This window comes from Physeter macrocephalus, chromosome 19 (assembly GCF_002837175.3).
Source record: "Physeter macrocephalus isolate SW-GA chromosome 19, ASM283717v5, whole genome shotgun sequence".
Classification (NCBI taxonomy): domain Eukaryota; kingdom Metazoa; phylum Chordata; class Mammalia; order Artiodactyla; family Physeteridae; genus Physeter; species Physeter macrocephalus.
Window position 1 is genome coordinate 888,939 of NC_041232.1, and position 23,204 is coordinate 912,142.

Consider the following 23,204-nt stretch of genomic DNA (forward strand, 5'->3'; position numbering starts at 1 on the left):
TTACCAAGGCAGCAGAAACTGGTCTGATGAGCCCTGTCTGCTTGGCTGGAGGCCTCCAGACACACGGGGTTGGTTTGTATAGTCCCGTTAGTCAAATACCACTCAAGCTTTCCCCTGAATTCTCTGCCCCTTCAGCAGCTGCTCTTCAGGACAGGTGCACTGTCATGGCCCTGCCCCATCCAGCCTTCCAGGAGGCCGGGAAGCTCTCTCAGTGTTTCCCTAACGGCTGTGGAGTTGGGCACCGCTCATCTGTGGCTTAGTGCGCTGGGGCCTTTCCCAGAGGGGGAGCTCGCTCTTGTGCTCCACTGCCACCCAGAGCCCCTGTGTCACACTCTCGGGCCAGCTGCTGCGGTGACATCAGCTCCGGGGGCCAACCTCAGACTGTACCATTTTGTGTTGTATCCTTGGACGTCTGCTGAAATGTGTCCTTGGGCTTCTGTGATCAGACTGAGTTGTTCCACCAGGGCTGACTGGGCTAAATGAGTTCTGCTTCCAGAATTTGGTGTGGCTCCTGTGATGGCTTTTTGGGTTGAATTCCACGTCGTCTTGAGAGGCTGGTCCAGAGATGATCTTTGAGTTCTTCTCTGTGAACCTGTGGTCTGTCTGGGGCAGTCACAGGGTCTTCCTCCTCCTGGGATGGTAGACACGTGGCGTGTGCTGCTGCTCCTGCTTCCCTTAAATGAGAGAGGCAGCGGGGTGGTTGAGTGGAAGGAAGTGCAGGTCCTGAGAGGGTGCGGGTGTGTCCGTATCTATGAGCTCTCTGCCCACCTCCTCTCTGCAGAGCTAAGCGGGCTCCTCCTCTGTTTCGTTGTCTCTCTGCCAGGGCACCAGTCACTAAGCAGCCCTGTGTTTGTGACCTACAGTGCACCTGTGTTAAATTGGCCTCTGGTCGGAGCCTCGTGGGCCCCGGTGTGGGCAGGTACCTGTCAGGGCTTACAGCACGCATCTCCCGTCTCCCATGTCTGTCCCAGACCATGTGGACCTTTCTTTGGAAACATCTAAGAAGAATATTATTGGAGTGTTCAATCCACTACCACCCACCTCAAACAGGTTATTGAATTGTAATATAATGTGGAAAGTTTTGTTTTGCCTAGAGAAATATATTTTTCAGAAAATGAATATGAGCATACAAGGCAAAGCTACTTGATGAACGTTTAGGTATCCACTGTGTGATTAGAAAGCAGATGTGGAGCTGGTCTGAGGCTTCGTGCACAAGGGACACTTAGGAAACGTTTGCTAACGCGAGCGCCTAGCATTGTGCAGACGGTTCGTTTCTGTAGGAGCACCGGCTGTTTCATTGTTGGTCATTATATTAGCTTTTCAGGTGCCAGTGGCCCTGTTCCAACACCTCCTGTCATGCACAGGGCACTTGGTGGGATGTCCTCTCTGTGCAGAATTTCATTCTTGAGGCCTTGGGAAAGCTTCAAAAATATACGTAAAAGGACTTAAAAAGTCAGCACTTTACAAAGGTACAAACCAAACAGGGCAAAGGACAGAAGAAAGGCAGATTGGATCCTGCATGGTTATTTTCTAGTGAGGAGATGTAAAACCTGGGTCAAATTTATTTATTACCATCTATTGCTCTTTTTAAAATTTGATATTTCAATATGTAAACATGAAGAAAAATTGAATATCGAGACTCTTTTTCCTTTTAAAGACAAGTTTCTTTTTTGTCATTTGTTTAACTAGATAATAATAACAAAAGGTTATTCTACCACATTTCATACCAAATACCTCACCTACACATTTTCTTTACTTTTGTATCCTTTCCCTTTTCTTTCTTTCATTAACTTTAGCCGACATAGGGTGTTTGTGAGCTTAGATTTTTATCTATCAAGAACTTAAAAAATATCAAGACAAATCATGTGAGGAAATATGAGGTCGAACGCTCTGTCGTGTACGGCTGGGTGAGATGGAGCTGGAGGAGGGAGGGTGGACCATGCTCTCCAAGCCCGCATCAGTCATCTGCCCAGGTGCACTGTTCTTTAACATTGATTGGAGACCAGTGTTTTGTACGTGGCCCCTCATTAAATGCACAATAATTCTATGAGTGTCATTGTTGCTTCCACTCTACAGATGAGGAAGTTGAGGCTCAGGGTTAAGTAACTGCCAGAGTTGCATGTGGCCTAGAATGAGGTGCGCCCAAGGCGGTCTGCCTCAGAGTCTGGCCTTTTGTCCTCTGGCCTATTTGCATGGAAAGCTCTCCTTCCAGTGTGTTTTAAGTGGTGGAGGTTTGGACTTGCCTCTGCTCCAGACGCCCAGCCTGACCCTTCCACAAGGAGCACCCTCCCAGTGTGCATGCCCTGTGGCCAGCAGCCTCCTTGGGTCCCAGGCCCTTGGTGCTTCGTGCAGCTGAGGCAGGGCAGAGAGAGTAGAGTGACAAGGGGGTGACCCGGCCGAAGCTCAGATATGATTCAGTGCAGTATAACCAGCATTTATTGGGTACCTGCTGTATGCTAGTCCGCATGGACAGTGCTGTGGATGCAAAGATTAGCAAGAAAAGGTTTCCGTTAGAAATACCTCCACAGACAGAGATAGGAGAGTGCAGGCACCTCAAATAGTGCCGTGCTAGAGTAGTGACCCCACAAGTAGCTGAATGAGAAGATGCAGCTTGTGTGGTATTCTTCAGGCCAGAGAGCAGGGAGGAGGTCACGGGCAAGGCACTGGGGTGCAGGCGCTGGCCCAGCAGCCCTGATGGGTGACGGGGGTGCAGGAGCATGTGCAGGGAGGGTGGAACTGTGGACCTATGTTCCCTTCTGCTTTCAGCCCCCTCCCCTTGCTGTTCACACTCGTTAACCCTGCAGCGCCCCCTTTTCTTGGCCTGCCATGCCCATTGTAAGCTGGTTTTATCTGAAGAAAATTGGGGTGGAGGAGAGTGCTAAGTGCAGAGCCGGCCTGTGCCCCTCACACCAGGCTAGGAGGAGTGACCTCTGCTCAGCTGGCATACACTGTCGAGGTGACTGTGACGTGCTCAGACTAGGTCAGGGGACCTTCGGTCAGTGCACATCCACCCGAGGACTCTGACTCTGCCCCTGCCCCAAGGCCCTGGCCCTTCTGCACCTTCTCTTTGGGGTGTGTTGGTGTCATGGGCATGGCCCAATCTGGGCCTGGGAAAGTGGGGATCGTTTCAGGATCCCTGAGCCCCATGGGCAGGGGTCCATGTGTGCCCTGTGCCCCTTTCTCAGCTTCTTCCTTTGACCATTTTGCGTCTACGGGAGAGCCTGGAGCTTGGGCCCAGACTGACACCTGGTTCTGGTCCAGCTTTGCCCTCATCCTGTAGTGTGTTCCCTCTCCTCCCTGGGCCACCGTCTCCTCCTCCATAAAATGAATGGCGACCCCATGGCCTCCCCTGCCCATAGGTAGTGTGAGGAGGTAGTGGTACCTGTACTGATTATTAGGGGCAGTTTTCCTACTTAATTATCTGGGGGAAATGTCCTCCAGCTTGGTTTGGGTAGAGCTCAGAGTATAGATTCTTCAGGTTTTATCAAGTGTTGGATTTTCGAGGTGACATTTTAAAGGATGGTCTAATAGAATTGCTACCTTCCCTGTTTGCATCTTGTGTGCATATTTGAAGAGGGTTTTAGATTTTGTACTTGCTTCCTGAAGTGGTGACCTGAGTACCTGGAGCCCATTGAGCTGCCCAGTGCTCGATGGCTTTGAGGTTGTGTTATAAAAGCTGCAATTGTCATACACCCCAAACCACAGAAATTAAGAGCAGCGAGGAGGATCTGTACTGCTGTGCAGATGGCCCTTTGTCTGAGTTGTTCTCAGACTTGGTTTCTGTGCAGATTTTCTGTGCTGGTTCACAGTGTCCTTTTCATGCACATCTGTTCCGTCTCCCTTGACTGGAGACATGACCACTGGGGCCTGCTCAGATCAGACGGGACCTCGAGCTCTCACCCCTCATGGTGCATGAGGATGTGGTAGCCTGGTTGAGCCTGGCCCAGAGCAGGGCAGGGGCGGTGGCTGCCACGAGGAATACCTAGACTGACCTGCACTTCCCAGGTCTGCGTGTCTATCCACGGGGCGGAGGGCTCCAAGCTCGGGCCAGAAACAGACCCTCAGGTTTCTTGTCCCACTTTTCCTCACCTCTGTCTTGCTCGGAGTCCATTGCCACTTTGACCTTAAATGAACAAGCCAGTAGTTGAGTTTTTTCCAGTAAGCAGTATGGCACACTCTCAACGTATTTGTTTCTGTTTTCTGAGGTTTGCAACAGTGTCATGGTTTGTCGGGGTTGGGACCATCCCTTCACTTCTCCATGCTCCTTCCTCCGAGGTTGGAGCAGTGCCCGTCCTCAGACAGGTGGGACCTCTGCGGCCTGGAGCCTGCGGCTGCTCGGTCTGGCCATCACCCAGGTGGCCGTCACCTAGGTAACCAACATACCAGCGAGGCAGTCTGTCCATGGTGCGAGGAAATCAGAAATGAAACTGCAGTATTGATTCTTTATGCGCTACACTTATACTAGTGTTACTAGATTTTGAGAAAAGGTTGTTTGACTTCTCTGTTGAGTTGGCCTCTTTGCCCAGCGTGTGACCTTGTGTTTCCTGAATCGCGAGTCTTTCCACGCTGAACTTTCATGATAGGTGTCATCTGTGGAATGCAGTTCTTTTCACTCCCCAGTGATTCTAGGGAGGCTGTGTGTCGAATGAGTTTTTGTGAACAAGTGGTAAAGCAAACGTATTCCACAACTTATTTGGTTAGGTTTCGTGGGCGTTGATGTTTTTAAGAACGTCCCTTGTTGTGGGGGTGTTTTTCCCTTTTGTGTGCTCTATTTCCTTAGTAACTGTTGCTCCATTATGGGAGGGACTTAACAACATGTTTCAAGTGCAATATTGAATTAATTTATTTCCTAGTTAGTCCTGCCCATCTTCTCAGTGTAAATAGAACGTGTGTGTGTCCATGTGTCCATGACAGGATGGTGGTAGTGTGCTTGCTGTAGAGGGGCTCTTGAATGGGTTCAGGGTTACTCTGTGACCTTGCGTCTTGGGTAAGTTGCCTCTTTCTCTCTTTATTTTTCCTCTTTTCCCCCCTACATTTTCCTGATTTGAGCATTACCAGCGTTAAGGCACTTCAGTTTAGGAAACTACCTGAGATTCAGAAGTAGCATGGGAATAACAGTGGCTGGAGGGGCAAGAGACCAGGCGTTAGTCCCAACTCCTGAGTGCTAGTTTGGGGCTAAGTCATGTAATCGCTGTGGGGCTAGAGTTTTCTCTGTGGCTTGAGAGGATTTAGAGCAGTGACCTCCATGGGCCTGTGCTGGGTACTTTGCTGTGAAGTGTGAGTGCAGGGGAGTCATTGCTCGTTATCCTTGTCTCACCTTGACTAGTGGGGTGGTAGCAAAAGCCTTGCCAGTTCAGAGGCTCAGAGCCAGAGGTGTGAACAGCCTCTCAGCCCGGGGATGGCATCCATCAGCATGGCTCGGGGCAGTGGGCTGGTTTGCAGGGTCTGCCGAGCCTCTCTGTGTGCCTCATCCGAACACCAGCAGCCTTGGTCCACCCATCCATCGTTCAGTAGACTCGTCCTACTGATGTCCACTGGGCACCAGACAGCGCCTTAGGTGCTCAAGGGAAACGTCCCCGTGGGGCTTAACAGCTCAGCGGAGAGATGGTGCTGAGCGATCAGCACCCCTGCATGCAGCCACAGCTGCGGCCAGGGCCAGCGAGCCAGGTTACCAGGCTCTGCATTTAGTCCCAGGGGTGGGCGAGGTGCCACCTCTGAGACTAGAAGGTAAGCAGGGCCCTTGAGGGTGGGAGGCAGGCAGGACAGTGATGTGTTCAGCTTCTGTGCCTTTTTCCTGATTCTTGGTTGCCTGCCGAGCTGTGAAAGCTGATGTGTGGTACCTCTGCCAACTCTGGGTCCCAATTACCCACCTGTTCTCCAGCCTGCTAGGTCATCTACTGTCCTCCTGAGCATGGCTTCCTGGCCCCGTTCTCTTTGGTTGGTCCCTCGCTGAACAGAATAGACTCCAGTTTCTGGGGACCCACTCCTCTTTTTTGTGTATTTCTAGAAAGGGTATCTTATCTGTGTTGTTAGTGGTGAGGAAGAAAACATTTTATGGCAGTTACAGGTTCACTTTCACTTGAAAATTGCATATTAAGGAGACTCCAAATGTATGTAGGAATATGCACGTCATCAGTTAATGAAGATAATTAAAATAAATTTTGGCCCTTCAGCCTGTGTTGGGAACCACACATGTCATGCTCTAAACCTCCAGGCCAGGACCATGCCCAAGACCTCAGGGGGAGCTGTTACACACCTGTCGTCTTCCCTCTCTTTTAGAAGTAAAGTTAAGTATTGGTGAGTGTGACAGAGACAGTAAGAGAAAAAAAAGAAGAGTTTGTTGTTTCTTCTATTTCTATCCACGTCAGCCTCAATCTTTCCCATAGCCGTTTGAAATGTATAGCTTGGTTTTTTAAAAAATTGTGGTAGCGTGCCTTTTGCAATGAAGCAAGATAATTAAGCAAAACCTCTCAATAAAACAACAAAAACATCACCACACTTTAGTTTGTCTTTGAGTTCAGGAAAAGAGAACAAATACAGTCTAGTATTTCTGTGCATTGAAAGCATCATAGAAAGAGTAAAGATAATCACGGTTTTAGGGCAGGTGGGCTTTTATTTTTAACTGGCAATTCCATTCCCTAAAGTAGATAACTACAGTGCACATGGTCCTTTACTCTGGATGTTGGTGTAGGACTTTGGGACCTTGATAACTGTCTGTACTGGTCATTTGATACGGAATGTTTAAATTCAGAGAACAAACATTTTCTCACATTTTCAAGCACTTCAGAACCACCATTTACATAAATGATTTTTAATTAAATTTTTTACCTATTCATTAAACTTGAGGACTCCTACTGGGCTGCACTTTATTAACTGAGATTGTACATGAAGGCAATGCAGTTGAATTTCTTTCTTAATGTAATTAAGGTGCTTCCTTAATACACTAGGGCTTCCTTCCAGTTAGTCTGTATTAGTGATGTTTTACTTTATTACCTTATATTTACAGCAAGAGGGCTTTAACAGAGGGTTCCTTTCTGTTATGTGCTGTTTTCTTAAATTTTTTTCTTTTCTCTAGTTTGATGGTGAAAAAGAGGAATAAAGTTACATTTTCTAAAAATTAGCTATAAATTGTTTAGGATGAAGTGATAATAATGGAAAAGGTTCCTTTTCTCTAATACCAGAGATTCATATTTGAGATTCTGTTTTAAAAGTCTCGTCCTACGTAGAGAATGGACTTGAGGGCACGGGGAGGGGGAAGGGTAAGCTGGGATAAAGTGAGAGAGTGGCATGGACATATATACACTACCCAATGTAAAATAGATAGCTAGTGGAAAGCAGCCGCATAGCACAGGGAGATCAGCTCGGTGCTTTGTTTCCACCTAGAGGGGTGGGATAGGGAGGGTGGGAAGGAGATGCAAGAATGAGGAGATATGGGGATGTATGTATATGTATAGCTGATTCACTTTGTTATACAGCAGAAACTAACACACCATTGTAAAGCAATTATACTCCAATAAAGATGTTAAAAATAAATAAATAAAAATAAATAAAATTTGAAAAAAAACAAAATCCTGGTCCTTGGGCTGGTGCAGTGGTTAAGAATCCGTCTGCCAATGCAGGGGACACGGGTTCGATCCCTGGTGCGGGAAGATCCCACATGCCACAGCGCCACAACTACTGAGCCTGTGCTCTAGATCCCACAAGCCACAACTACTGAACCCATGTGCCACAACTACTGAAGCCGACGCGCCTAGAGCCCATGCTCCACAACAAGAGAAGCCCGCACACCACAATGAAGAGTAGCCCCCACTTGTCACAGCTAGAGAAAGCCTGCGTGCAGCAATGAAGACCCAACGCAGCCAAAAATTAAAAAAAAAAAAAAAAAAAAAAAGTCTGGTCCTTTGGACTTCTAACATTCTTGTAGTTAATGTTGCTAGTATAACAACATTAAAATATATAAGTATTTGTAAAATGTTTTTATTATTATGGGATATGTAATATATATGGAACAGTTTATATTGATAGATTAAATTTGCTTTTCCTTCCTCTTCTTTTAAAAAAATTATCACTGACCTTTTCTTCCCACTTAAGAGTCACTTTAAAAAATATATGTATATTTATTTATTTATTTGGCTGCACCGGGTCTTAGTTGGGGCATGCAAGATCTTTAGTTGCGGCATGTGGGATCTAGTTCCCTGACCAGGGATCGAACCCGGGCCCCCTGCATTGGGAGCCTGGAGTCTTAGCCACTGGACCACCAGAGAAGTCCCAAGAGTCACTTTGTAAAACAGCTCAACCCAAGTCCTTTCTGGCATGCTGACAGCAGTGGCCATGAACCTCAGATCCCACTTGTAAGACCTCAGGAAACTGCTTAGGAAATGGATTTCTGCTTCAGGTGTCTGTGGCCTAGGGTAGCCTGGGGAGGACATTTGAATGCGTGTGACCTTTGTAACTGTTCCTAGAGCGGCTCGGAGCAGCTGGCCCCATGTTGTTCTGGGTGCAGGAGTCCCCCTGGCCCCCGCCCCTTCTTGGGCAGCAGGAGAAGTGCTACACGTGCCCCACTTCCCACACAGTGTGGTCATGGGCATGGCTCTGGGGGCTTCTTCTTTTTCTTTTTTGGCCTCTGTGGGTCTACTGAGTTTCATGTTCTACAGGTCATCAGGAAAATGATCTCTTTCTTTTTAATTTCAGCAAGGGGAGAGGCGAAGCATAGAGAGCTGCAGATCAGACCCTCCTGAACCCCCCGGAGCAAGAGAGACCCCTGGAGAATGCTGGCTGCCAGGCGGCTGGGGGGGTCCTTCCTCTGAGGTGGGTAGGCCGGTGTCCGTGGGACAGCTTCCTCGCTCCTGGGCCCACCATGGCCTCCACTCTCTGGCTGGACGGCTGATGTGACCGGTGCCCCGAGCGTGCACACTGCTGGACTGGGTGCCGTCCCAGCTACCACCTGCTCTCAGAGGCTGGGAGCAGGGCAGGTTGGTGTCCGATGCTACCAGAAACCAGACAGGCAGAGTGATGGGCTCCTGCAAGCTGAGATGGAGGTGACCTGAGGCCTCCTGGATGTTCCTGGTGACGGGACAGCTGACAAGTTGGAACACAGGCCTGCCGGGGAGCAGTATGCAGGAAGCTGGCTTTCAGGCCACAAATGCTTTCACAGGTGAGAATCCGCCACACTTAACTGAAAACTTTATTTCATCTCTTAGTCGATAGGTAATAAGATACCAAACAACTACATGAAATGAATATATGTCTACATTTAGGAACTGAAGCCCACACAGCATCAAGGGGCTCAGGCTGCCGTGGTGACTGATTTTGGCAAAACTATGGCGTGTTTTCCTTTTCTGTAGAGAGGAATTCGAAAGAGCATCAGACATTTTACGATTCTGCTTTGTTGAGTTGTAGGGCGGGGTGCACATAGTATCCGGCGAGTCGCCGTTCCTTGAAGAAAATCCATCCCTTGCAGAGTGGTGTGTTGGGGTGTCTTTCTGTCCAGAGCTGGGAAGACTTGGAGGGAATAGTGATGGCTGATGAGTAACCTCTCCCTCTGTGTCGTTAGTTTTCTTCCTGAGACTCGCTCGTGTGCAGACGGTAGTGGGGCGGCGACTCTGAGCGCTGACCTTCTCCTGTAAAGGACTCGTGGAGAAGCCCCGTGTCACTCTTCCACGTGGATGTTCTCCCCGCCGTTCTGATTTGCTCCCTTCGCAGGGAACCACTCAGTCTGGCTGGTGCCCAGAGCCAGGGCCTGAGCCACGGGGCTTTTGAATTTGGATCCTGGTTCTTTGTCTGATTCACTTAACATCCCAGGAAGCCACTAATGCTTCTGGGCCTCTGCCTCCTTATTTATAGAATGTGGGCCGTGAAGTTGAAGGACCTCATGGAATCCAGGGAAAACAGTTTTACGTAAAAAGAGTTTTTTTTTTTTTTTTTAAAGGAAGGATGGTGGGAAAATTACAAGAAGTGCCTGTATTCTCTGGCTCTGTGAGTCCTAAAAGTTTGCAGGTTTTCCAGTCGTGTGTAGCGGGCAGCTCGGGTTGCTGGGGAGAGAGCATGGGGCTCTTCCTCCCCGCTGGCTGGAGCTCTGCTCCTGACAGTCACCAGTGTTGTTCCTGCTCCCTTGCTGGTTTGACAGTCAATGTGGTCACGTGCAGCTCTCACAGGAGAATGAGGACTGGAGGAGCTGGGCATGTGTAACAGGGGGCCCCCCCTCCTGGGGGCCAGCTGGGGTAGGTCCCCCGGAGTGGTCAGGGCCCAGGAAGACGAGTGAGATGGCTGTTTCAGAAGAATACACGGAGCCCAGCTCTCCAGGCCCTCCTCAGCCAGCCAGCCCAACTGGAAACCCCTCCTCCGGTCCTCCCTAGGGGTCGTGCCTCAGCTGTCCATCCCAGGAGCTGCAGCCCTGGGACGCAGCTGCTGAGAGAGTTGCCTGTGAGGCCATGGAAGGCAGCTCGTAAAGCAGCTCCGAGAGGAAGAGGGAAGAAGAGAAGGAAGAGAGGGTGGGACAGAAAGAACCTGAGGAGGGGCATGCAGCTCACAGTCCAAAATGTAGACAAGCCTGTCCCCACACTCCTCAGCTGTGTCACTGCCCCCCCAGGGGTGAAGAGCGTGCCCCGCCTGGCTCCTGAGGCTCCTGGCTCACTGCCGGTTTCTCCTAGGTGGTCAGCTCTTCTTCCCTGCGGGAGGGGAAGCCCCTAGCCCGTCAGGGGGCCTTGGGATAGTAAGCGCTAAAGAATGGAAAGCAAGAATGGTTCAGCCCGGAGAACTGGGGGTAGTTAGGACAGTGCCTGCCCCGTTAGTTCAGGCCCAGGTAAGTGGTCGCTGTTGTGACTGTTGCTGCCCCCGTGGTGGGCCATGCACACGGCCCTCTGTCGGCTCCCCACACACTTGCCCTGAGCCACCCTCTCGGAGCTCCTCCCCAGCTCTTATTTTCTTATCTGCTTTTAACTCATAGTTTTCCCAAGAACTCTGTTTCTTCACAAATTTGGCCTTGTCCCAGCTGTGTCAGCCCACCTGAATAATAATCATACTACTGTCAGTAGTGAAACGATAACTGTGGCCAACCTAATGTTCTAGCTGTGTTGCCCCACCCTTCTTCACTACAGCTCTGAGGCCAGTGTTGGTGTGCTGGTGTCACTGTGCAGGGGGCACACTCAGAGTAGCCAGGAGTTAGATTGAGCCGGTGGCCTTTCCAAACCTCCTAGTGGTATGTGCGACCCTGGCTGCACACGGGGGTCACCTGGGGAGCCTTAGCACTGACTGGGTCTCATTCTCAGAGATGGGAAGCTAACTGGTCTCTGTGCACTTAGTCCTGCTACGTTAGGGCTGCATCCTAACAAGAGCCCAGAGGCACAGGAAAGTCTGGGAAGCACTGGGAGCATCGTGGGGCAGGTGTCAGAGTTGAGGGGCAGGTTCCAGAGTCAGTTCTTGAAAAAAGAAACTGACTTGTCCTATTCCTTCAACAGGAATGATTGAATTAACTAATCGGCCCACCCTTCAGAAAGCTGTCGAGTGCTGACTGTTATTTATCAGAGCTGGGCACACCGGGGCAGTGGTTTTAGCTTCCCAGTATCTCTAGGAAGTAACAAGTGATAAAAGGAAGGAGACCTAAGTGCTGGCCTTCTCTGGGGGTGGGTCCCTGGGGACTCAGCTTACGGATTTGTTCTCTGCCTGCTCTTCGTCATTCCACATAGTTGGTAACAGTTACCTCAGGTGGCGTAGGATGAAGGGACTGAACCTGCATCCCTGCCCCGTGGGCGGGTTGAGCTGTGGTCTCAGATGGAGGTGAGCAGGGGGCTTCCCCTCCCCGCTTGATTTACTGTTCTTATGTTTTTTGACTTTAGTCTTTCTTATCCCAGGGCAACTGAAGACTATCATCTTAGCTGCTGGAATTGAAGACGCTAATGAAAAAAGTCTTGCCTTACGTATCTTAAATGGTAAAGGGGTTAAGGCATTTTTCCTTGGCTTAAATCTTGTTTTTGCTAGACAAAAGTCACTATACAGTTAACCATTCCTCCACTGAAAAAAATTTGTCAGTTTGTATTTTATGTTCTGATTCTCTTGGAAGTGGGGGTGGGAGGGGCTCCAGATTTCTTAGGATGTAAGGAAGGGCTTAGCGGCTGCAGTCTGGCTGGGAGGGAGGCTGGGAGGCCTGTGTGAAGCCGTGTTTGCATGGCAAGCCCATGCTTGTTTGGAGCGTGTGAAATTACCTTGAAGGTGGTAGAAGCTGGGAAGTCCCCTCCCCCATGCACTGCTGGCTGCCTGCCCGCCCACCCACGTGGTTAGAAGTCCCCTCTATGTCTTGCTTCCTGTGTGCATGCAGGTGTACCCACATGGATACGTACTGCAAATTCAGCTTTCTAATTATGATTTTCTTTGGCTAATCCTTGCATACAGGAATTTATACATTGTTTTAAATTTTCTCAGCACATGTAGTTTAGAAATTATTTTAATCACTTAGATACTATTCTTTTTAACAAACTCACATTTTTCCTTTTACAAGTAATGCCTGCTCATTGTAAGAAAATTTGGAAAGCACAGTAAAATTGAATGAAGACAAATACTTGGCCACACACAGTCCTGCCGTATGAAGCTTTCCCATTGTTAACATTTTGGCTTGTGTCCTTTCAGTCTTTCCTGTGCAAGTTTCTTCTTACAGAACTCTGTTCATAATATATTCAATTTTATAATCTGCTCATTCCCTTTTAACTTTACATTATGAGCATTTTCATTATAAGTTTGATTTTAAATTGTTGCATAATATTCTTTTATGTAAGTGTACTTGAGTTTCAAAATTGTGCTCTTATTGTTGGATATTGCAGTTTTGGACAGCTTTTATCCTTATAAATAATGCTTTGGTGAACACCTTGGTGCCAAAAGCTCTTCTGTATATTGGGCTATTTCCTTTGGATAAACTCCCAGAAAAAGAATTATTGGGTCAAAGATGTGAACTTTATTAAGGTGTGTGATTGAATTTCTGAAGGGATTGGTTGCTCCCAGCTTCTGAGGCTGGCTGAGCTCAGTCCCCAGGTGCCCGTCCACGGCGGCTGCAGCCTGTCTTGAGAGTCACACGTGTTGGCGACTCTGTAGCACGCCCCCCAACCCCAGGAGGGTCTCCTGAGTATTGCAAGGCCCAATGACAGTGCTGCTATTTCATTCAGGCAGGTCAGAGGGCAGGTGACCTGAGGTCTCTGCTTTGGTTCCTCCCACTGAGCTTTGGTTCACGCAGGCAGTGATGTAAGGGGATAGACTCCTGTGACATCAAACCTGCAGCGCCTCTGGGCAGAGAGAAATGGAAATCCTTCCAGCGGGGTACAGCCAGCCCTCTGCTGAAGCGTCCCAGCCGTGGGAGATTTCCTCTGAGGTTCACTGTACTCTGGTGAGTGGAAAGCATCCTGCCTGGGTTGTCACCTAAAGCTGATGTGGGTTTGAGACCCTGCTCCTCCCTGCCCCCAGGGCTGCCCTTAGATGCTCAGTTAACCTTCTGAGGCTCTGAATCTTTCCATTCAATGCAGAAAGACATTCAACCTTGGATAACTGGGCAGATGAACCAAATTTCTGCAGAGTTTACAAGTCTTTCTTGTGAAAAGGATAACCAGACCTAGTTGTTAAATAAATTAAGGTTATTTTACTCATAAAGGAGAAAGATGAGAGTGGATATAAGTCTTCAGGCATCTGAAAGAGAGCTATTCTATGGATGCTGCTGACCAGGTTTTCTTAGCCTAATGAGCAGAATGCAAGAAGCACTTGAACTGAGCTGCTGGGATGCCTGTCCGCACCCCCACACAGTGGGATTTTTCTCACACCAGCAGGAGCGCGGGACCCTGCACAGGGTGGATGTGGCTGCCTTGGTGGCCTGAACAGGTCTGTACTGTTCCAGGCGTGGAGCAGCCCTGAGGGATCCTGACCACCCGCTTCCCGTCACCCTGACCTTCAGCTCATTACTCAGCCCTTCAAGGCTGCCGGGTTGGTTATTAGCCCATGCTTTCCAAAGCTGCCTGGAGGATGCTAGTTTTAGGAGATAGAGAGCTGTTTTTCAATAAAAGGGGTTGAAGGATTGATGGCCAAATGCTAGAAGAAAAATTGGTTTCTTTACTGCATAACTTTTTTCAGTTCTTTATTAGGAAAGAGACTTCAGTATGAAAGTATGAAGGTTCCAAATGGGCAGCTGGTGGGCAATATTTCCCAAGTGGCAAGACCTTGAAGGCTTTTTAGAAAGAAAACCATGGAGGGACAGCTCCCCACAGCATGTGCTTCTTCTTGTGTCTGTAGTTCAGGCGACCCTGTCCTGCTGGTGCTGGGCCGTAGGGGGGCTGCTTTTACCCAGGCCTGTTCAGGGAGCTCTCGCCAGACGTGTGTAGGTGCTGCCAGTGAAGAGTGGACCCAGGCAGCTTTACTGTCTCCATTCTCCCCTGTCTGAGTTCCGCCTGTATTCTTGAAAGTGCAGCTTTAATTATACCTGCTCTTGCCCCCAAACTTTCCGTGGCTGCTTCTTGCTTCCTAAAGAGTCTAGACTCCTCATCCTGTAGTTCAAGGCCCCCTGGTGATGTCTTTCTTCGTTCTCTTGCTGTGACTGAAGTTCTGGACAAAGTGGACCCCTTGTCCGTCCGCAGATGGTTTCTACATTTTGAAATACCTTGATACTGTTAGTGATGCTTTCTCATCCCCCTAATGAAATCGGAGGGAAGGGGGCAGGGCACAACCTCTAAAAGAATGACATAGCCCTTGAAGGTATGACATAAACTGGTTAGAACTAATTAGGTCCAAGATGGCGTAAGATTCAACTTGTAGTGGACCTTGAGCTCACTGTAATACATCAGCTGCATGACACACCCACCAGTGCCATGACAGTTCTGAGGCCAGCCAGAAAAGGCCAAAAAGTGGGCGGTGGCCCAATTCCTGGAAATCCCCATCCCTTCCCTGGAATAGTTGGAATAATCCTCCCACTCATTAGCCTATGAAATTACCCAGCCTGTAAAAACTAACCACCCCATGCTTTGGGATTTCTCGCCTTCTGAGATGGCCCACGCTCTGTCTGTGGGGTGTTTCTCCCAGGGCTCCTCTCACTTTCTAAGATGACCCCATACCCTAGGGCTGCTCTCACCTTTTGAGACAGACCACCTGTCTGTGGAAAGTGTTTCTCTCTAAATAAATCCTATTCTTACCTATCACTTTGCCTCTTGCTGAATTCTTTCTGTGATGAGACATAAAGAACCTGAGCTTCATTAAGTCCTGAGACCAGGTGTATGATCTCAATTAAAAGACAGTGGGTTCAAGTCCCAATCTGGGTTGTGCAGTTTCAGTTAGTCTCTGTCCTTCTGCCATCTTCCTCTCTGTCTCCAAGGTCTGTCTCAGGTCCATGGAATCTTTAGTGATGTGCATGGGAGAAGCCCAGGTGATCTTCTTCATTGTGGTTTAACAGATGTAAAAAAATAGATGACAGTGGCATTCTGTAAAATCTCACATGCTCTGGCTTGAAGGAAGTGAGTTTACTGAGAGATGTCAGAGCATGCTGGTGCATGCCTGGTCTTAGGTCACCCCGTATAGGCTGGCATCTGGTCCTCGGTTACAAACCTGCCCCTTCCTTAATAACGTCGTTTCTTTGTGTAAATAACACATAATTTACAGTCCCAAACGCAGCTCTACTGTCTTCACTGTAAATCATTCGCCACTGTTCCCAGGGTTTTCCTGCTGTGACAAATGTGATTATCTTCTTTTCTAGAGGCATTATGGTATTATGGTAGCCTAACGTCTGAGGAGAGTGTGCATACCCATTTTAAATAAAGATAGGAAGAAATTTCAGTGTTGCCTGAAATTGTATTCATTTTAAGGTTACTTAAATATGTACAACATAAAGATAATTATAAACTCCTTATTTTTATAGCTCTTAAATAGCTATAACATTAAAATAAATATTATAAGAATTACAAGGTCAAAAACATTCAAATTATTATTTAATCTGACAGATGTTTTTGTTTTGCTGAAACCTTCCATTTTCTAGCTCTTTTATTTATAACAGTAAATCCTAAAGGGCAACTCTAATCTAGCAATTCCTTGCTAGATTTTAGGATATATACACAAAAGTCAGGGCTTTTTACTATCAGTTAAGTAATCAGTGTTGGTTTAAGATGAATTCCTTGTCGTTGAATATCCAGGGTCAAAAATGACCTACAAATTTCACTGGGTTCTTTGAAAAATGTTGGCTTTTGTCCATCGTGTTTCTGAAACTTGGATGTTAAAGTTACCCCCGAAGGGAGCCATTTAGCTCGGGAGAAGTCAGAGACGTGTGCAGAAAGCAAGCGACTGCCTCCTGAGTTCCTTTCTTGGGTCCTAGACTCTTGCTTTGTTGGTGCGCAGGTGTTTCTAGAGTCTTCACGTGGACTCTCCCATGCTTACTCTTGCAGGATGAGCTCAGAGGCCAGAGAGGGCCTGGCTTCCAGCAGGAAGGTCCTGGGTAGTCCTCCCCCCAGTTCCTGCTCTATGACCTTGACAAAGTGGCTGACCTCTCTGAGGTGCACTTTTTACAACAGCAAAGTAGAAATAATAATAAGTACGAAGTAATGTTTTGATAAGGATTGAATGAAGTGACATGCAAAGTATCAAACATAGAGCCTGGCATATAGTTGTTGCTCAGTAAATGTTCTTTTTCTCCCCTCACCACCTTCAAGAGGTTAGTTACACATAAAGGCCTTAGAAAAATTGGGGGCTCATTGAGCCAATGTTTGATGGGAGCTCACGCCCTACCTGTGGGGGGTTCACGACCGGTGCTCTGACGCCTCTTCCTGCGGTGCCCTCTCTGATGGTGTCCTGAGCTACACCGTTACCTGGTGCAGTGCAGTTATGTCACGTGCTGTCCTGGAGCTGGGAGCGTGGTCCAGAGGGCTGAGGAGTTTGCTCAGACCCCGGCCTCTGCTCCTGGAAATCTCCAGCACATAGCTTCCTCTCTCATTCACTTATATTCCATGTGTTACGGTTTCTGCCTTCACACTCAGGACCCTCGACCTGCCAGTGCTCAGAGATGGCCATTGTGGAATGGATTCTCCTCCAGAGGCCTTGGCGGCAGTGGCCCTATACAGGTGTCACACAGGCTGAGGGTGTCATGTGCCTCGTTGGGCCTAAGATAGGGTCACAGATCTCATCTGCTACTTTTTGGGACACCATATGCAAATGTGAAAACCCAGAAATGGGATGCAGAAGTAAACATGTTTACCATCTGGGTGGATGTTTCGTGGTTCCATTTTAAAATTTGAACCAACAACAGTGAATCTGGTAACAGAGAATAATCACTTTGGTATTATTCTAGAATGTTTCCAGAATAGCGTAAGGAAGGCACCTCTTGGCTCCAGATGCAGGAGGGCAGTGGATGGTCCACACCTGCTGGCAGTGTTTAGGCTCAGGCTCCTCTGCCAGGAGTAAGACGGGAAACTATCTAAACTTACTTGTTTTCCTTGCTCTTTTGGAATTATGCTCTCATTGAGCTCAGATGTCATATTTCATAGGGCTGACGGGAGTGAACATTAATTGTCACGCCAGGTGCTTTCACACACGTGGTCTCATTCACCTCCCTTGTGACAGCCCTGGGAGGTGTGCATAGCGACGCAGGTTTATCAGTGAGGGAGCAGCACAGCCTGAAGCAGGCCTGCTTGAGGCCACGTGGACTAGCGGCCGCAGCTCTGCCCGCGATGGAGCTGGATCCCGGTGTCTCCCACCTGCTGCCTCAGCTCCCCCGAGACTTGGGTCCTTCAGAATCCAGTGCAGAGTGGGGTGGTGTGGCGAGAGACAGGTGGTGACGCCCCACGCCAAGCTTGGTGGTGAAGCGCTTGTCAGTGTTGTCTGTGTTCCATCTTGGAAAACGCAGCCACTTTGTGGCTGCCTCCTGATGTGGCCTCGCCAGGCCATGTCCTCCTGCTCCTGCAGTGCTGAGGGGTGGGAGCAGGCATGGACCAGGGTGGTGGTGACTGCCCAGCCTGTGAATGTGCTTAGTCCACAGGGGGGTATATTCCTGAAAATGGTGAAAATGGTACATTTTGTATTACGCGTATCTTGCTACAATAAAAACAAAAAGTTATGAAAAAAGAACCAGTTCTGGCTAGTGCTGCCCCTGTCCCGGTGACCTAGGTGCTGGGACCCATAGGCAGACGGGGTGAAGGGCTTAGGTATGGATGCATTTGACGGGCAGCTCTGTCTCTGTTAAATCCATCCAAAGTGGCTGATGGCCCCACAAAGGAGCGACTCTCCTCTGGCTCCGAGTAGTGAGGAGTAGTGAGTAGTAGTGTCTCTCCTCTGGGCTCTCCTGGCCTGTCTTCACTCTGCCTCGTCAGCAACAGCCACGTATGAAGATGGCTTTCTCAGAAATAAAGGTTTCTAGTCAGTGAAGCATTTGTAACTGGGAGGTCAACTCTTAGCAACGAGATACGGTGGGAGTGGTGCTGACCCACCATCGCAGCAGCCAGGCCCCCCGACCAGCTGTGGCGGTGAGAGTGGGGTCCACCCCTGTCCCTCAGGGGTTTGTCAAAGTTCCCAGCAGAATGCCTCGCATAAGCACATGTGTGTGCAAGTAAATTTTAGTTGGAATTAAAGTTTGTTTTTTTTTTAAAGTTAAGAATTATAAGCCAAACTATCCACTAAGTAAGTATGATGTTCCACTTTGACTGAACTGCTGAATTGGGTGTCTGGTCATGAGTAAGGGGAGAGGCAGCCGAGGGGAAGCGCCAAGGAGTTCATCACGAACCACAGAAACTGCTCAGTTTGTTTTTGCTTCATCAGCAGAGGCCTTGGTCTTGCTGCAGTGCCTAGTGCCACTGTTTGCTTGTTGCCGGCCTCTGTTAATCAGCTGTGCTTGGCCAGAGATGGAGGAGCAGTGAGGAGAGAGAGCCAGCACAGTGGACAGAACAACTTCAACCCGAAGCAGAAGGTTCCAGGTGCGAGGCAATGCCCTGATGCGGCTCTGCAGGCTCCTGGGGGAGGATCCTGGGGGCTCAGGGAGGAGGAGCGGAGCCCGGAGCCCTGAGAGGGAGATGCAGGCAGGAGCAGGGCAGGCGCGTGGAGGTGGGCTCGGGGTTCATTCAGAGGCGAGTGAAGAGCCTTTGAAGATGTCAGGTGCAGTGACTGTCTCAGAGCTGCTGTGGCAGCCACGTCCCCAGAGGGCACAGGAATGGAGCCCGGGCAGGAGGGAGGAGGAGGTGCTGCTCAGCTTGGGGGCATGTTTCTGTTCCCATTCACCTCTCCTCCACGTTCCTAGGCAAGGCTCACGGCTGTGTCTCTCCATCTCAAAGGCACACACTTCTTCTGAGTGTAAAGAACCTGTTTTCCCTCTTGCTCAAAGCCAGAGCATGACTAAGATTGGTGAAGACCTGTCAGCATTCAGAGAGTGGTCAGGATGAAAAAGTTAAGATACGTATATCGTAAATATCATTTTTCCCCCGAAGTAGAATAACCTGCAAATAATAAGTTGTATAAGTTTAGCTAATAGAATGGAACGCATCGTCTTAAAAGCACCTTTTATCTGGTTGTTCAGGTGGCTGTGAGATGGCGGACAACTCTGGGTGCTTCACGCAGCTCAGTGTTTTGGAAGAAGGAAGTGGGACGATCAAAACCAAGTTGGGATTAACGTTCCTATTTTTTATTGGTAGACTTAGTGTATCTTCCTTAAAAAGACAGTTGCTCAACGAAGTTATCAAAATATTAGAGGCTCTTGGTGGAGAGAGGACTTTCATATTGAAGAGTATGTGCGTGGCCTCAGCTCATCCATGTTAAACCCCACTGGGAACGGCGGCTGCGCGTAGGTAGCCTGGCGAGGAGGGGTGACCAGGCTCCCCTCTGCCGCGGGGGTGTGCAGGTGTGTAGGGCGTGAGAGAGGTTGAAGAGGGAGACTGCTCCCATCCCCATCGCCCTGTCCAGGCTGCGAGGCTTAGCTGTAGGGTCACCTGCACAGCATCAGGGCATCAGGGAACAGAGTTAGAGGTAGGCCTTGACCTGGTGAGGGAGCAGGTGGGGTAGGGGGATCCCAGGAGGAGCAGAGTTTGCAGGGAGGTGGGCTGTGAGCAGGGCCAGACCTCGCTGGCGCTGGGAAGAAGGGGCATGAGCGAGAGACAACCGACTCTGGGGCAGGCGCTCATGCGCAGAGACTGCCTGGAGACGGCTACGAGGGAGAGGATGTGCGAAGGCTGGGGTGAGATGTCCAGCTGAGCCGCCTGGAGGACAGGTGGGGGTCTCCTGAGCCAGGTGGGCTGGGGAGGACAAAGTGTGGCAGGGACGCCTCGTGTAGTCGCGGTTGAATTAAGTCGAGGTACTTCGGGACGTGTTGGTGGAAACATTGGGCATGCGGTGGGGTGTGAACCTGCGTGTCCAGCTGTCATCAGGGCCGGGCGTGGGGTTTGGGATGGGCAGTGTGTGGCTGAATGCTGTGTGCGCCACAGAGGCCTGTTCCCCACCCCCCACCCCACCGCCCCAATGTCTCCTGCAGGCGAGCCTGGGGCTGCCCTCCAGCCGATGCCCATGCTGACCAGCCAGCCCTTCTCGCAGAGGTGAGGTCAGCGCTTTACCGATGGCTGCAGGTAGCGGCTGGAGCTACAGGATAGGAGGAAAACATTTACAATGTGCACTGAATACATCAAATAAGGAGATCTACAGACTTAGGCAGAAAAGCAGGTTACACGCTTCACAAGTGACCCCCTCATGGGCACAACCTCCTCCTGCTGCCTCCTGTGTGGAGGCAGCTCCGTCTCTACCTCTTCAGAGAGATGTCTGAGGCCTTCCCTGTAAAATGCCTTCCTCCCTTCCAGGAGACCCTGCTTCCTGCTTCTGTCACCCTGGGATCCACCCCCCCATCACGGAGCAGGACCCACGAACCCCACCGTTAAGTGGAGCCTTGCCACCAGGTCCCTGTGGGTGGTGCCCCAGAGCATGTTCCCCCGCGGTCTCGGGGCCATGGTAGCTGACGCTGCGTCCCCATTTCTCCCGAGTCCTCGGCTCTCCTCGCAGCCATGTGCACACGTGCGCACACTCAGCGTCTCCCGAGGACCCTGCATTTACTGCCCGGAGACAGTCAAGCCCACGGGCTCTGTTGCTGCCCATCGTCACACACATGCTTCCAGACCTCGCCCAGAGCCCACTGGCATCTGAGAGGTGGAGCCTGCGCTGGGCCTTTCTGAAAGGGACGTCCACTCCACAGGCCTCATCTTGGATAACGCGCTTCATAAGCTTCATCTTATTTCTAGTGCTTCTGCGTGGAAGCAACAGGGTACTTTTCATCGGGTGAGGGCAAGAGGGGATGAAGTTACAGAGCGATGGCTCGGAGCCAAGGAGGGAGGGGCTGGGGTGGAATGTGCGCCATGGAGGGTTCAGCAGGGCATGGGCCGTTCAGGGCAGCTGCCAGGATGCGGCCCAAGGGGACTGGGTGGATGTGGGGCTGGGCACTGAGGAAGCAGAGTCAGGGAGTGTGCACAATGCTGTCTTTTGAAGTTCAAAGCCGGAGGAAGGGCTGAGGGGGACGGCTGGGTGAAGGCGGTACGGGGACCAGGCCGCCAGAGAGCACATGTTAGATTCAGACACACTGGGTTTTGGATGCCCTCAGAGCAATGGGCGGCCAGATCGGAGCCTCTTCCCACCTTCGCAGAGGAGGCTCCACAGGGGAGCAGCGTGGCCGTGAGGTGGAAATGAAGCCCCTGGGAGGGACTGAGACGCCCCTGCCCAACGTTCACCTCACGTCTGGGAGCTCATTGGCAGACAGGCAGGCCGTTAGGCCTGGAGCAGGAGAAGGAATTCCGTACCGGTGCCCTGTGTGTTATTCCAGCCCAGGCAATCCCTGGCTGCCTTTGAAGTTAGCAGAGAGCAGCCTTTGTTTCTGGGGCCCCCCATTCAACCCTTACATCTGCCACAGCCTCCTCGCTCTCTTAGGAAAGGTCCGACTAACCGGACCTGAGCCCTGGGGACTCCTCATGTCCACGCCTTGGTTCGGAACAGCTAAGGAGAGGTTCCGTGTGTGGCCACGTGTGCTGGAGACAACCCACCAATCCCTCCGGGTCTGGAGAGAGAGGACCTGGGCCAGCTCTGCCCTTGCACCCGCTCCTCACTGGTCCCCCCCCCTTCTCAGCCCCCAGTGACTCCAGCTGTGGTGGACAGACCAACTGTAGAGCCGATTCATGGGAATTCAGCAACATGACAACATGCGGTTGGCAGTCAGGCAGTGTGGGGTAGGGGGAGTTGTTTTTTCTTTGTTTAGTGTATTTTTTCCTGAAAGATTTGCATTATACTGGGAATATTTTCAAATAGTGTTTATGGAAAGAAGGGCATGTGTGTATGTTATCCAGTCAGTTGTAGAATGTGTGGACTTCTGTCTCTTCCCCAGCACCCATTCCTCATGGGTGCTGTCCTTCTGGCCCTCTGCCTGGTTCTAGGGAGCTGTCGGCCATGGTCTCCAGAGACCAACTATGCCAGAGCGGTCAAGAGCACAGACATGCAGGCCGGGAAGGCAGTTAGAACCAGACCATCTGATGGCAGCTCCTGCTGTACAGATCACCTCAGTGCCCGTGCCTGGCTCTTCAGCCACCAGACCATAAATCCACCTGGCCAGCTTGCTTGTTCTTTCTTTTTTTCTCTTTTCTTTCTTCTGTGCTTTAGTTAGCAACTGAGTTTGTTACTGTTGCTTGTAGCTAAGGAATACTGATATCTGTATTATTAAGCTCCTCATGATATTTTTCCTCATAATATTTTGAAAGTTTATGTACAGTTGGCTCCTTGTCCATGGCCTCTGGATGCTGAATCGAAAGATGCAGACTCCTGACTGTGGGACTTGAGCATCTGCAGGTTTTGGTGTCTGCTGGGGTCCTGGAACCAGTCCCACGAGGATATGGAGGGGCGACTGTATGTAGATCATTTAGCTACAAAGAGGACAGTGGGCTTAGCTTGGTGAACAGAAAAGCATTACTGTGTTTGCCAGCACAGAAGTAATGGTGAGAGGATAGGACATAGGGTTTTGTTCCTGTTGTTTTATACCAGAAACTGTCTCTTCCAGCACCAACCCCAAACCTAACCTAACTCTGATAAAATCTCTCCATTGGTATAACATTTGGGACTCCGAAATGAGGGAATTTAAGAAAAGACAAAGATTGATAAGCAGTGAAAGGAATAGTTAGAGAGGAAAGAAGAGAGTGAAAATGAGAAGGAAAGTATGAATCAGTTATATCGAGGGCAGACTGCACCCACTAGAAGTG

General features: G+C 49.9%; 1 long non-coding RNA gene across 3 annotated transcripts in view; it reads left to right on the forward strand.

The window, feature by feature from the left end:
• The window catches only part of LOC114484364 (uncharacterized), a 254,640-nt gene that overhangs the window by 146,272 nt on the left and 85,164 nt on the right, over window positions 1–23,204 (forward strand). For 2 of the 3 annotated variants that reach the window (XR_008615937.1, XR_008615936.1), the window contains exon 3: window positions 8,692–9,154. This is a non-coding gene — a long non-coding RNA (uncharacterized lncRNA). Of the gene's footprint in view, window positions 1–8,691; window positions 9,155–11,849; window positions 12,095–23,204 lie in introns of those variants that run through there. The other variant, XR_003677167.1, reaches the window with a different exon arrangement.